The 14614-nt window shown below is 34.6% G+C and overlaps 1 protein-coding gene and 1 pseudogene across 1 annotated transcript in view; one reads left to right on the top strand and one right to left on the bottom strand.

Annotated features, from left to right (window-relative positions):
• PIK3C2G (phosphatidylinositol-4-phosphate 3-kinase catalytic subunit type 2 gamma) overlaps window positions 1-14614 on the bottom strand; it is a 350852-nt gene that overhangs the window by 197563 nt on the left and 138675 nt on the right. The window lies entirely within an intron of this gene.
• Window positions 4244-13019, top strand: LOC116866362 (annotated as a pseudogene).

Here is a 14614-nt window from a genome sequence, read left to right as displayed (position 1 = left end):
TCTCACAATCAATTAAGATGACTATTAGCACCAACTTATTGTTTTTCCACATTCTGTACTCTCAGGTGGAATGCAATAAAAAGCCTTTTCAACTAGATTTTGGAAACTTGGGTTTAAGTCAGAAATTGCCAGCTTCCTTGTCTATAAAAAATCATAGGATATCTAAAATCTTTCTAAAGTGTATGAAAATCTTTGCTTATCATTTAGCAATGCATTTGTTAAGTAAATTATTACCAGCTAGAGACCTGATGGTTCATATGATTAAAAAATGGGATATAATATATTTAGATGAGTTTTGGCCAGATCATAATGAGAAACCAGAAATTTAATAAACAAAAGTACTTTCATAAGACTAACTCTTACCAGGATACGAAGACCTTGAGGGTAACTGTGTCTTATTCATTTTCGGACTGCAAATATCTGTTTTAAGGTTTAGCACCCATTAGACACTCAATAAATATTTGTTGCTGAACTAAATTCATGGAAGTATTTAGCATCTGAATATCTACCCTCAAAACAATTAATCCTCAAATGGGCTCCTCAGGCTCCATCATCTTGCTTCCACCAGAAGAATTAAATACAGTTATCTCCAAGATCCTGGCAAGTGCCTAGAGATAACTTTTGGCACCACACCGTTTTGACATGCTTTTGACATACGGCTTTGACAGGATTAGCTATAACTGGGCTTTGGTAAGAACAATTAATTTTAAATAAGTTTTCAGAAAAAAAATGATATGCCTAATTTTAAACTTGAAGGAACTACTTATAGTAACTGAAACTGGTTGAAAAACAAGAAAAAAATAAACAAACAAAAGTCAAAAATCCTTTTGCATGGAAACAAACTGAATGCTTTCAACCAATCAAGTGAGAGCTCTGAAGATTGGCTCTTAATATTAAGGAGGTTAGGAAACTTTAGAGTCTTCACTGTCCAGTCTCTTCTGCATATCAGGTTACTCAAGAGTGAAATGAATACTATGCAGTTACAGTGTCAAGGAAAACTGGTATTACTTAGTATCTCTCAACTGTCCTTAGCAGTTTGAAATGTAATGTTTAAATGTAATGTTTTACATATTTTTCTTAAATTAAACTGAGCATTTTAATTGCAACAAAAATTTCACTTGCATGGTTATGCACTCGAAACCCTTATTTCTCACCTGCAAATACTTTTCCAATAATTTTCTCCCTTCGAACAATCCAGCAGTAAGACCCAGCAAGAACAGCAGTCCAGACACATCTCCTGAAGTACTGCTAAGGTCAGAAGATCCCAGCATAGCATCAAGTGCAGGTAGAAAGCAGAGAGGGTGCAATAAAAATGCAAAGCTAGAAGAAGGTCAGCTTGTTTTAGCACACTGAGACTACTTTCTCCTAACTAAATGTGATTGATTCTAATTTATTGCTCTCAATTACTAAACCATTTGTCTGAAGCCTGTAGACATCAAGGACAGTTTGAGGACAGTTTGAAGTCTTAGAGGGAATAGTTACTCGAACATTTTGCTGCCTAAGTGATGAGGTAAGTCAGATAGGAGTCACCCATGCTTTCTTTTGTACTTATTTTACCTTATGGATATGAATGACAATAGAGAAAGAAAAATAGAAACAAACATCACAATAAAATAGAACTCTTCGGTGAACACTATACCCTTAATTATGTATTTATTTCCAAATACTAGAATGTAAACTCCATGAAAGCAGAAAATTTTTGCCTGTTTTGTTCATGGGTGTGTCCCAGCTATCTCCAGATTGGTAAATATGCTCTACATGTTAGTTTGCAGAATGTCTAAACTGAATTCTCTTTCCACCTAAAACATTTCTACTGCTAGACTTTTCTCTCGTGGTCTGTGTTACTATCTTTCTCCAATCATGCAAGTGTAAAATTTTGAGTCATGTTTTCCCCCTTTTTTGCCCTCTTCATTGAATTTTCTACCCTTTCCCATCTGGCAAAATTCTATTCATCTTTGAAGTCAAAACTCAAGGACCTGTTTATCGGAGGAGGTGTTCCAGCTCCTTGGTAGAGTTTATCACAGTCTTCTCAGTGGGATTCTATATTATGTACTTGGTTGAAGGCAGGCTCATTCATTATGAATCCCTGATGCAAGCACAGCTGAATAATAAGTTCCTAGTAGTCTCTTCTCTTCATATCTAATCAGTTGCCAAGTTCAGTCGGCTTTTTTTTATCCTAATGGTACTCTAGCATTATGCTTGTTTTCAGTTTCTTCTGTAACTAGCTAGTCGAAGCCACAATTATCTCATGCTGGTACTAACATTTTTCGTAGTAATACCTTATAAATTCCCTAAGTTATTTCTAAATTCATTTCTCATAAAACATTAAATGGGTTTCTATTTCCAATGTACCTCTCTTAGTCCCATACTGCTTATCTAGATAGCCAAGGCTAGATGAACATCAGATTTTTCTCCTACTGTAATACTGACTAAACTGCTTTGGCTCACTGGTTATTTTACTCTGAAAATGTCATGTGCATTCTCTCCTTTGTGGAACAGCTTTTCTTTTCTTGTTAAAGTTCCAGTCCTCCTTCAAACGTGGTTCAAATCCTCTTAAAGGTGACCATCCCAATCTTTACTAATCACTTTTCTGAACTCCAAGGGTGTTGACTGGCTGACTCCACTGGGCAATTAAGCTATGTTAGTGTTTATTAGAATTTATCTTTTTTTATATATGTGCCATCATTCCTCAACTAGTGAATAAATCAACTGAAGATAAGAATTGTTCAGTCCTCTTCTTTTATTTTTTTTTTTAAATTCTTAGGATTTAGCCCCATGCTCCATTTTTATTGGGTCATTAATAAAAATGCATTGATCATGATGATAGTAATCAGAAAAAATCATACTATTGGGCCCATTTTATTTCTTGCTGTGCTTGGAGATAATTTACATTGGTAGCAATAGATATAACCCAAAATATCACTTATGTAAGTCCCAGGTTTTTAAAATTTGCTTCCTCTCAGTCAAAAGGGTGAAAGAAAAATAAATCTGAAGGTAATGAAAAAGAAGGATGTATTTTTTTTTCCAGACTCCTTCAGGAATAGAACAGACACTAGTTATATCTATACAGCCCCAAAGAAAAATTATATATTTGTATTAATATGTGAAAATGTTGGGAAGAACACTTTTCACATTAATGGAAAGGAATAGATCTTTTTATTCACTACTCTTGCATGAAGTTTAGGAAGAAATTGGAAAAGAAATTGCTAAGAGACTAACCACATGACATTCTGGGATGTGACTAAGGCCTAACAACAGTAAAGCATATCCAAATATAACTTTCATTCGATTATTTTAGGAAGATTTGGCCACATTTAGAGAGACGCTGGAAGTGTTACTGAAGCTCCTGGGAAATGTGTCCCTTTTCATACATTATGGCAATATATAGCAACATGTATTTTTAAAAATCTTTAAAATTTGATTATTCTTTGATCTAATGATTTACTTTTGGGAATTTATCCTAAGAAGATAATCAGAGATATGTGTGAGGTTATATGTAATTGTAAATAACATGAATGTCTAAAATAAAAGTTAAATAAGCTATGACCATATAATAGAATACATGTAGCCTAAAATATTAAAAGGATATTTAGTGATATTAAAATATAATGAAAATTATATGCAGTATAATACCATTTAAAAATGTGCCTATTTCTCCATAAGCTTGACAAAAAGATGAGAACATGAAAAATATTAATACAAAATACTTGAATGGAAATTTCATGGATGATTTTAGTTTTCTTTTTTAAGCTTAATTTTTAAAGTTTTTCAAACTTTCTATATGAAAGTTTCATTGGTTACTAAAATATAATGATTTTTTTTAAAGTAAGGCTCATTTAACTAATTATGAATATATATGAGTAAGTATAAGTTCATTACCAGCACTAGAAAAAAGCTCCAAATCATATGTTCCTTTAAGAATAAACATCACTGTGTAAAAGAACAAGTATTATATTTTTTTGGTTGACTTAAAATATTCTTTTAGCATAATAGGTCCCATATAGGGATCTCTGCCTCTAGAGAATTTCTGCTTAATACCTTTTCAGGACCCTGACCTCAGGCAAAGATCAACGGACAAATATATTCCACCAATCTTGGCATTTCTTCCCTGTGATGTTGTCTGAAATTGTTTAAACATTCTCTTGGGGCATAGTTATTGGCATTTCATGCTCAGTAACGCATTCCTCAATGCGGTGAGAGCTACCCATTTTTTCTGAATGTCATGTGATATTTACATACCGAAATGTCATATGTGACAGAAGAACTGCAAAGTATTTTGAATTTTCCGCAAGTCAGGTTATTGTACTTTCCAATGACCTGACTTTCTTGAAAAATACACGTAATTCCTGCCAAAAATAAACCAGTGATTCTGCTAACCTTGGTAGTACTGATTACTAGAGGCATGGGCCTTATACCTTGAAACTGCAGAAGATATGAAACTATCATTAGAAAATTTATTAGGCTGATTTTAACAAGGCCCTCATTTACTTGAATTTGTGAGAAACTTTCTTATATTCATTCAGAAAATAAATCATTTATAATGCAGTGAGTGGCAATCTATTGGATTTGAGATATTAAAAAGATACAAGGTGAGTAAAATTCTATGACTTGGAGAGAAGCTCATGTAAGGTGAGGATTTCCATTTATTAAGAATTTTTAAAAATAAGTGTAACAAGAGTTCATGTGAAATAATCACTTCTTTAAGGTTATTCATCATTTTTTAACCATCCATTTAAGTAACTTTAGGTTATTTAATTTACTTTCCAAGCATGTCTGAATAGGGAGCAAAACCAAATTTGGTCAAAAGCAAAATATCAGACTGGCTTACTATTCAGTTTATATGAGTTTCATGAACAATAATTCTATCTATTCAGGACTTGTTTTCCTCTCAACTGGGCTAACAGTTGTGTCTTTAGCATCTATAAAAGGACATAATTCCGCAGCTAAGATAAATATAACTCTGTACAATAATTGTTAAGGAAATATTTAAGAATTGTACATAGTCTATTGTCTAATGAGTTCATTTAGACACAAAGAAAAAAAACCATTTCTCAAAGACTAGAATTGTAAAATTTAATAAACTGAATCTAAGACATGTGGCTAAAAAACTGAAAGTGAAAAAATTAAGTAAAATGAAAGCAACTTCAAGACAAACATTTTCAAAGGAACTTTAGTGAAATACAACTCTGTATTTTGCCCACCGTGTAAACACAAAATTCATGGTCAAGCAGAGGACTAAGATGAAATGGTAATCCTTACCTGGGCAGGAAAGGAAGAGTATCAAGTATTTAGGTAACTCTTTAGCTGAATGTAGAGGTAGAAACTGCCCAGTGTTTAGGTTGCTGTGCAAGAGAGGTTCGCCTATTTTTGGTTTCAAGACACTTTTAACACTCTTAAAAATTATGGAAGAGTACGAAGAATTTTTGTTGAGTTACATCTATCAAGAATTGCCATATTAGAAACAAACCCAAGACATTTAAGACATATTTATCAATTCATTTAAGATAACAATAATTATCCCTTTACATGTTAACATAAACAATATACTCCTATGAAAAAGAGCTATACTTTCAAAAACAAAGAAAATATTTAGAGAGAAGAATGATACTCTTTCAGATTTTTGCAAATATCTATAATGTCTGGCTTAACAGAAGACAGCTAGATTCCCCTATCTGTTTCTGTATTAAATGTGTTGCAATATCGCATGTCTGAAAACACCTGTAAGTGAATACATGTAACAGAGGCAAGTGACATATTAGAGTTATTATGGAAATAGTCTTGACCTTACAATATCCTTATAAGCTTCTTGGGGACTACAAACTGAGTTTTGAGAACGTAGTTTTGGCATGTGTTATTGTTGTGGGGCCATAAGTTAATGAATCAGCACCTGTAGTCTGTTTTGAAGACAGCAGAACATCAACTTATCTTTTCCCTGAACAACAAATTGGCTTTGAAGTCATATGAACCAACACTCAGATTTGGGGGGGCATCATCCCTCTTCTCTCCCCTCAGTCATTTACAGCTCCTCTCAAAGGGAGAAAGGAACATCACCAAGGATCCAGACAACTTTCAACAGGAGCAGTGGCACCATGAAGTGAAATTTCAACAGAAAAATACATCTTTCAACTTCTTCCACTTGACTTGTTATTTTGTCATTTTTATTCCTTTCTTATTTTCTCCCCCTATCATTGTTTTCCTCTTTTGTTCTTCTTTGTCTAGTCTGAAAAATGATACAGGGTCAATATCTTACTGAAAAAACTTTTCAAGTGATGGATAAAAGCCAAATGCAATGTAACAAATGTCAACCATAAAAAAAAAAAAGGAACTTTGGGTAAAATGAAAAGTAAAGAAATCTGAGATCAAATTTAAGTGTAAGAGAAATGTCAGACTTCGGAATACACAGTAAGAATTCATGCAAAATGCCATGAGGCTATTCATAGTTAAAAGCCCCAATGTCAGTTTAGAATTAGAAAACTATCAGAAGTGCAGAATATTTTCTCCAGCAGGTTTTGAGTCTGATGACACACTCAGCATCAACTTGGAAGAAAAATGTCAATACGAATATATTTGCTATTTTTCTAGTACTAAAAATGATCAGATATGACAGAAGAAATTTTTTCTAGGGAAAGTAGAGAATAAGGATCCTTTAAGATGATTGTAAACCTCTACCCACTGAATAATTCATGTTCCTTCAAGGATTTTCACATGATTACAGAATATTAGAACTCAAGGAAACTTGGAGACCTGGATCAATCTCCTGATTATACAGACGAAAAAACGAAAAGAGAATTTGAGCTGTTTGCCCAACGCCATGTGTTGCTGGCACTGAAACTAAAATTCAAATATCCAGAATATGAGGCCAACAGGCTCTCTATAGTACTTCTAGGAAGGTCTTCTTCTCTTTTGATCATGTAGACTTATATGAAGTCCACTAGATCAGCTTGAACATATTATTTATTTTATGGCATTCTAAATGATGAATAGAGACATAATAGTGAGTAATATAATTTGTCTAATTGGACTAGGACATTGCCCCAGTCATAACCCGGTAGGAATAAGAATGATCCAAAGAGACATTAGGAACTGTGCAGAGATATTTCTTGATGGATAGCCCATGGATCTAGAAATTGAGAATTAACTCTATTATTTATGGTATTAATTAGACTTATTTATAATTAAAGAGTAGTTATTGATTTTGTTTTTCTATATGATTACATTTTGATTTTACATACAGACAAGCTTAGAAAGGCACTACATAAAGCAAGTGGTATACTGGAGGCACTATGTAGAAATTTTTTTTTTTTTTAAGATTTAATTTATTTATTTGAGGGAGAGGGGTATGAGCAGGGGAAAGGGCAGAGGGAGAGAGAAAAGCAGACTCTCCGCTGAGCAGGGAGCCCAATGAGATACTCAATCTCAGGGCCCTGGGATCATGACCTGAGCCGAAGGCAGATGCCTAACCAACTGAGCCACCCAGGTGCCGCAGAAATTTTGTGTTTGGATGGATTCAACATTACATGCAAAAGCAGCATGAAGTTATGAAAAAGAATAAAGGATTTTGAGTTTAAATATTAAGGGTCTTCTTTTCCTATCTCACACTTTCTCTCTAAGCAAATTTATCTATCCCCTTAACTTAATTCCCATCTTTCTGTGGATGATTTCCAAACTGGGATCTCTAGCTTAGATTTCTTCCTTGAACCATCACCAGCCATCTCAAGCACACATCAAAGCCAACCTGTCCCAACCTAAATGTCAGGGTTCTTCTACTAACATCTACTTGTTACCCAAAGTGCCTATCTTAGTGAATGTTTCTATTTTCCATTTACTTGCATTATAAGAAACCTAGAAGTAATCCTTGACACCTTCCTTTTTTACTGCCCTTCCTTATTCAATCCTGTCACTTTTAAATGTTCTGATTCTATTCATTTTATTTCATCACCACTACCACACTTCTAAGGCTGACTTCCTATCCTCTGACACTTGGACTACTTCTGTAGCTTCCTAACTGTTCCCTCATTTACTTCTGTTTCTCTCACCAAATTTATGCTTCACTCAGAAGCCAGAGTGATCTTCAAAAGATGCAAATTTGTGCATTATGCCAGCTTTAGTGCCAAATGAAGTGCCTTATATGACTAAGCCATCAATAAATATCCACAGAGTAAATGAATAGACAAATTGGGCTTCAATTTCTCCATCTGTAAAATGGGGACAGTAAAATGGGGGAAACTGTAAATATTGGGAATAATATTAAAGAGGTTGACTTATAGAACAAACCATATAACATATTATGAAAGTGCTTTGCAAGCTATGTCATTATTCAATTGTGAAGTATTTATCATATAAATTATAACAAGTGAATTTAACTTACTTAAGCTTAGTTGAAATGAAATTATTCTCAAGAATTTATCAAGTTCTATAGTTTGGCATTGAAAGAATCTGAAAACTCTTAATATAATTATGATGAAGAGGATAATAATGACAAAGATGATTGGTAGAATTTTATTGAATACTCTCATAAGTACTTTACCCTATAAGGCACAGGATGTTATTACCTCCTCTTTATAGATAAGGAAGTATGCCCAAGGTCATTCAAGTAATAAGTGACAGAGTCAGATATGTCTGATCTCAAAACTTGTGCTGTCAACTGTGAAATTTGGAAGCAACTCCAAAAACTCTCTAAAAGTACACACAGACAAGATATATACCTTTGGGTTTATGCTGTTCTACATTTCTCATTCTCAGTATATCAGAAGAGTATTAACTCTTCCTTCATAGACAATATTGAAACTTCCACATTTTTCTCTTCCATATTCATACTAATCTATAATTGTATTCAAATTTTTCCTTGCCTCCCACCTGAGATGAAGAAGTTACTCTTCCATTCCTTGGATAAAATTCCCTTTTGTACTTTTGTTCCAGGCTATTGGCTGTTAATACCCTCTCACTGTGCCACTTCACCGTCCCTCTACTTTCTAATCTTCCCTTCATGTATCATCCCTCATGTCAATTTGTAAACATGCTTCAAGGTTTTTTATTTGAACAAGCATACCAACCCCAAACCTCAAAGCCTTTACCATCAATTCTATTTCAAGAGTCACAATTTACTTATTTCTTGCTATTTCCTCTTTAGGATCTTGAAGTATGGTATCCAGCTTTACTGCAGTATTACAATTGTCTTATGAATGCCATCAGTGACTGCTCTATTCTCAATCCGTTGATTTGTTTTTAGACTGAATTCTACTTAATACCTCTCCAAAACCTTTGAAAACCCCTTTTAAAGAGCTTATTTATTTATTTAAGAAAGAGAGAGAGAGAGAGAAAGTGAGAGAACACAGGGGGAGGGGCAGAGAGAGAGAAAATCTCAAGCAGACTCCACACTGAGCACAGAGCCCAAAACAGGGTTCCATCTCAGGCCTCTGAGATCAGGACCTGAGCTGAAACTAAGAGTCCAATGCTTGACCGACTGAGCCATCCAGGTGCCCCTTTGGAAAACCTTTTTTATGAATTCTAAATTACCAATCCTTTTCCATCTCCTCCAACCACTTGGTCACTCTTCCTATTGCCTTTCCTGGTTTTGTTTGCTTTCTATTGCTTTTAAAATGTTGCTACTATCCAGGGTTCCATCTTTTGCTCCTTTCTATATTTCCTTCACATCTTTACACACAGTACAGCTATTTCTATGGCTTCAGTTACTGCCTTCAAGCCAATAATTCACATATTATTTTTTAAGCTTTCATTTCTCTACTAGGCTTCAGGTCTGAATATACAACCACATACTGGTCATCTCCTTCTAGATATCCTACAGGGTTTTAATTATTCAATATTCCAAAACAGAACTCTCTACCTTACACCACCCAAATTTTCTCTTTCTTCTATTACCCTTGTCTTGATTAACCCTATAGTTTTCTATCATTTACCCAAAATGAAAAGCTCCAAGTCTTCAATTTCTCTTCTCTTTTTTTCACTTTTCTCTGAAATGTTTCTCAGATCTGCTCTGTGGATCTCTACTATTTTTCAGGCCCAGACCATTTTTCAAATAGACTATTTCAATACCTGACATCTATCTAATATCCTTGTTCTCATTTTCTTTCTTTAGTTCATCCTTCACATTGATGTCAGCATTATTCTTATATACCATAAATCTGGCTGTATGAATCCCATTCTTAACAAAATTCCATGGGCCGCAGAAATGAGTCCACAGTAACTACCCGGCTCACGAATACCTAAAACACCTAAGCTGACCTGTCTTTCTAGTGTTGTCTCACGGTACAGTTCCCTTCTAATATGGTATTAAATTACTCACTATTCTCTGAACCTCTATAACCATGCACATGCTAGTCTTTCTTCTTAAAATGCCATTTCCTCTCTTCTCCACTCAGGAAATTGCTATGAATATTTCAATTCAGACTTCAATTCCTTTGTGAAGATTTCCTTACCTTCTCAGAAAGAATCTGTCCCTCTCTCCTTTGGGCACATAGAGCACTTAGTACTATGGTTATAGTATGGAATATATTGTGGGGTGATCTTTAGCATTAGTCTTTTTCTCTAAATTGCTTTTTAGAGATAGTCACTATGACTTATTATTCAGTCTCTTTGATTCATTGCATGTCAATTTCCACATAGACATATTTGTGCTCAATATATGAATGGGAAAGACACACCATCATCCATCACTTAATTATTTAGTCTAATGTAGAAGTTATTAACTGTCTCCTTTTCAATATTCCATGCTACCTATTTAAAATGCTAGTCAAGAATGCCTTTAGTGTAAATTGATCTCTATAATAAAAGATACAGTGGTTTCATGCAAACATGTTTATGAAACATTTTTCCAAGGAAACTGATTTTGGATGCTAAGGCACCACCTGTTAAGCACTGTTCTTCTTCCCGCAAAATAATAATTTTACATCACATGGGATGGCAAGTTCTAGTACCTTGTCAAATTTTTATTTAAGCTTCTGATGTAATGCTCTGATGCCAGTTCAGAGTTGCTATTTTTAAATGAATACTTTCCTTGAACTGTCTTTTAATTCCATGGGTAATTTCTGCTTGCTATTAGCAGTTGAAGTTATGCCTGTGCATCAGAGTTCAAGAAAATAGCAACCATCTGCCAAGAACCACAGACCTTAGCCCTTGGTCTCTGGTATTCTGACAGCACTGCCTTCTCTAATGGAAATATCAGTACCCAGTGAGCACACTGCTGGCACTCAGTAGTGGAAATATTAACACCCCGTGCCCCACACTAGGTAAATTAAATCTCAACATGTCTCTTGCTAAAAATAAACCAAAAGGAGGTGGTGAATCTTTGGACTGGATTAAATAAACAGCAATATTAAGAATTCTCTGAGCTAGAAATGGAGCACACCAGTTCTCAAGAGGTTAAACCATTGGAAAAATAGACTATTCAAAGGAGAAAAAATACAGATCTCTGAAGACCTCACTCTGACAACTCACTTAACAAGCACAAACTGTTTGTTCTAGAAAAGTCAGCTTTTGAATTTAGAGAAGTTGAAAGGTTCATTTTTGGAAACAGCTTGTCCTCAAGTTTTTTAGTAGTTCAGTTAAAGAGAGTGGGAGTCATAGAATGAGTGCAATGGAAATATTTTAACCTTCCCAGTGACCTTCTTTGATGCATGATAAGGAACCGTCCAATGTTCAAATAAATCAAATTTCTGCTAAATTTCCTAAATGATGCATAATAAACAGCACTCTACTTTGAAAGCAGTCCCTATAATTTCTAAAAATCTGATTCTTCAGAAAAAAAGAAATTACACAGTGAAGTAGAAACACAGAAGCATGATAAGATAGTTAAGTACTGCTATTTACTATAATAAGACCATATTAAGATAGTTTTATTCACATATTTAGTATGTAAATAGCCTAGAGTATTTGTGTAGAAAGGCTATAAGCATAGCAGTTAAGATTTCAAGCTCTAAATCTCTGGATTTAACCTGAGCTCCTCAATTTACTAGTGTTCCATTGGGCAACTTAATCTTTGTAAGCCTCAGCTTCCTCACAGGTACAACTGGAATAATAATAGTATTTGCTTCATAGGGTTATTGTGACTATTAAAATTAGATAGTACTAAGGGGCACTAAGTAATAATTTGATCTTTATATTTAAAACACAGTGTCAAATAGATTTTCAGTATCTACTTAGGTGGAGAAGGCTCACTATAAACGGAATTATGCTTATTTATCAGGGATCAGAGAATACTGAAGTCCGTCTAGCAAGTCCTTTCATTTTACAAGCAAGAAAACTAAGCAGTATTATAGGCTTTATTCTGATAAACATTTTTGTAAGAGGCTGCCACAACTCTCAGCATGAGTGCAGGGTTGGGGACTCAGGATCCCGATAGAGCGGTGAGCCCCATGGGACGCCTCTGCAGTGTCTGCGGTGCAAAAAGTACCTACTGCTTGGCTTCAACCTGCTCTTTTGGCTGACCGGGTCAGCTGTCATTGCTTATGGACCATGGTTTTGGTCTGGAGGCACCGTGAAGGATTTATTATCAAAGGATGGGTCATCGCTGTATATCTACCTGGGGCTCTTGTGTGCTGGTTGGAGCAGGAGCCCTGATAACAGCCATGGGCTTCTTCAGGTGTTAGGAAGCCATGAGACAGTTTTAGTGTATGCTTGGCTTTTTCACCTGCCTACTGGTGAAATCTGCTGCTGAAGTAACCACTGGAGTATTTGTTTTTATAGGCAAGCTATACGATAGGCTTGGAACACGTATGAAGAGGCTTACTATAACTATTACCCTACAGATAGGGAAAAGGGAAACAGGACTCTCGTACTTTCCACTCAACATTTTAGTGTTGTGAAACAAAAGCTCTGAACAGGTCCAACCTATATGCCTGAAGGAGCTTCTCGGACACAGACATTGTATTGGTAAAATTGAGACCATAATCAGCGTTAAGCTAGAATCTGTCGGTATTGGAATTGGTGGTCTCATGATCTTCGGCATGATGTTCAGCATGGTCCTTTGCTGTGCAATGTTAAACTCATGAGATGTGATATGAAGCCACTTCTACATGGAAAGTACAAGATAGAAAGTACAAGATACAGCTTTCACATGCTATTGCAGGAACAGTCTCCTAGCTCATTTTTAATATTCGAAGGACACTTTGGATCTAAAATAATCTATTGTCAATTGTACATTTGCATATGTATGAAGGTTTGCCTCATTACTGATTTACCCCTTGAGTAAATTCCTACTGCTTATGTTGATTGAAAGTATATTCATGTATGGTCTGCATGTTTCTGGTACATGCATTATATACAATGCAATCTGTTTGCTGGGATTCTGGATTCTTGTTATGTCAGAGCAACAACCTATTTGCCTCTGAAAAAAAGAAGACCGAAACTTTTATAATGTTTAAAAACTTGGGTATTCAAAAAGAAGATTTTTCTAAGAAATATTCCATAAACTTTACAAAAAGTATTAGTTGACACATTTAATGTCTTTTAAATAGACCAAGGTATATCTTAGTAAAACAATAATAATTCCCCTCCATAAAGCCAGTTTATAGTTTAGAAACTAGAAAGATGTTATATCATCTGGTGAGAAAATTAGGCTTTAGAGATATTACAGAGATTCATATTTCTATTTTTACCTTTCTAACTGTTCTTTTAAATTTTTAAGAGCTTTACTGAGACACAATTCAAATTCTATACAATTCACTTAAAGTGTACAATTCAATGGTTTTGAACATGTTCCCAGAGTTGTATAACTATAATCAAAAAAAGAAACTTCATATCCTTTAGCAATCAACCCCCTTTTCCCCCAACCTTCCTGAGACCTAGGCAATCACTAATCCACTTTTTGCATCTGTAGTTTTGCCAATTTTGGATATATCTTATAAATGGAATCATACAATCTTTTGTGACTGACTTCTTTCATTCAGCACAATGTTTTCAAGGTTTACTCATGTTGTAACATGTATTATTACTCATTTCTTTTTATTACTGAATAATATTACAGTGTATTGATAGACCACATTTTATTTGATTCATTAGTTGATGATCTTTTGGGTTGTTTTTCCTTTTTGGCTATTATAAATATTGCTTCTCTGGATATTCATGTATGAGTTTTTGATGGACTATGTATTTTATCCTGGGTATATACTTAAGAGTGGAATTGTTGGGTCATACAGTAACTCAATGTTTTATATCTAAGGAACTGAAAATTACTTTCCAAAGTGGTTGCACCATTTTACATTCCCACCAGCAATGTGTGAGTTTTCCAATCTCTCCACATTCTGGCCAACACTTAATATTATTTGTCTTTTTGATTATAGCCATCCTAATGAGTGTGAAGTGGTATTTCATTGTGGTAGAAAACGAAAACTTTCACCTCCTTTTCTATTCCTGAAGTTTTGGAAAGTACACTAATTTTAACATAAACCTAAGTAAATCAGTTTGAAAAGTCCTTTGTGTCATTTTCTCTCACATTCCCCTTCTGTCAGGACCTTGAGAGAGAATTCAGAATATAACTGGGCTCCACAATTCTTCTGCTTCTAGAGACTGCAGACTTCTTCATGCCATCATTGAACTGATGGTTATCAAGACAGTTTTAAAATAGCTCTTCTTGGCTTTTAATATAAAATAGAAGCCA

Source organism: Lontra canadensis, unplaced genomic scaffold (genome assembly GCF_010015895.1).
Source record: "Lontra canadensis isolate GAN:19392208 unplaced genomic scaffold, GSC_riverotter_1.0 scaffold9, whole genome shotgun sequence".
NCBI classification, from domain to species: domain Eukaryota; kingdom Metazoa; phylum Chordata; class Mammalia; order Carnivora; family Mustelidae; genus Lontra; species Lontra canadensis.
This window is presented reverse-complemented; position numbering and strand designations above follow the sequence as displayed.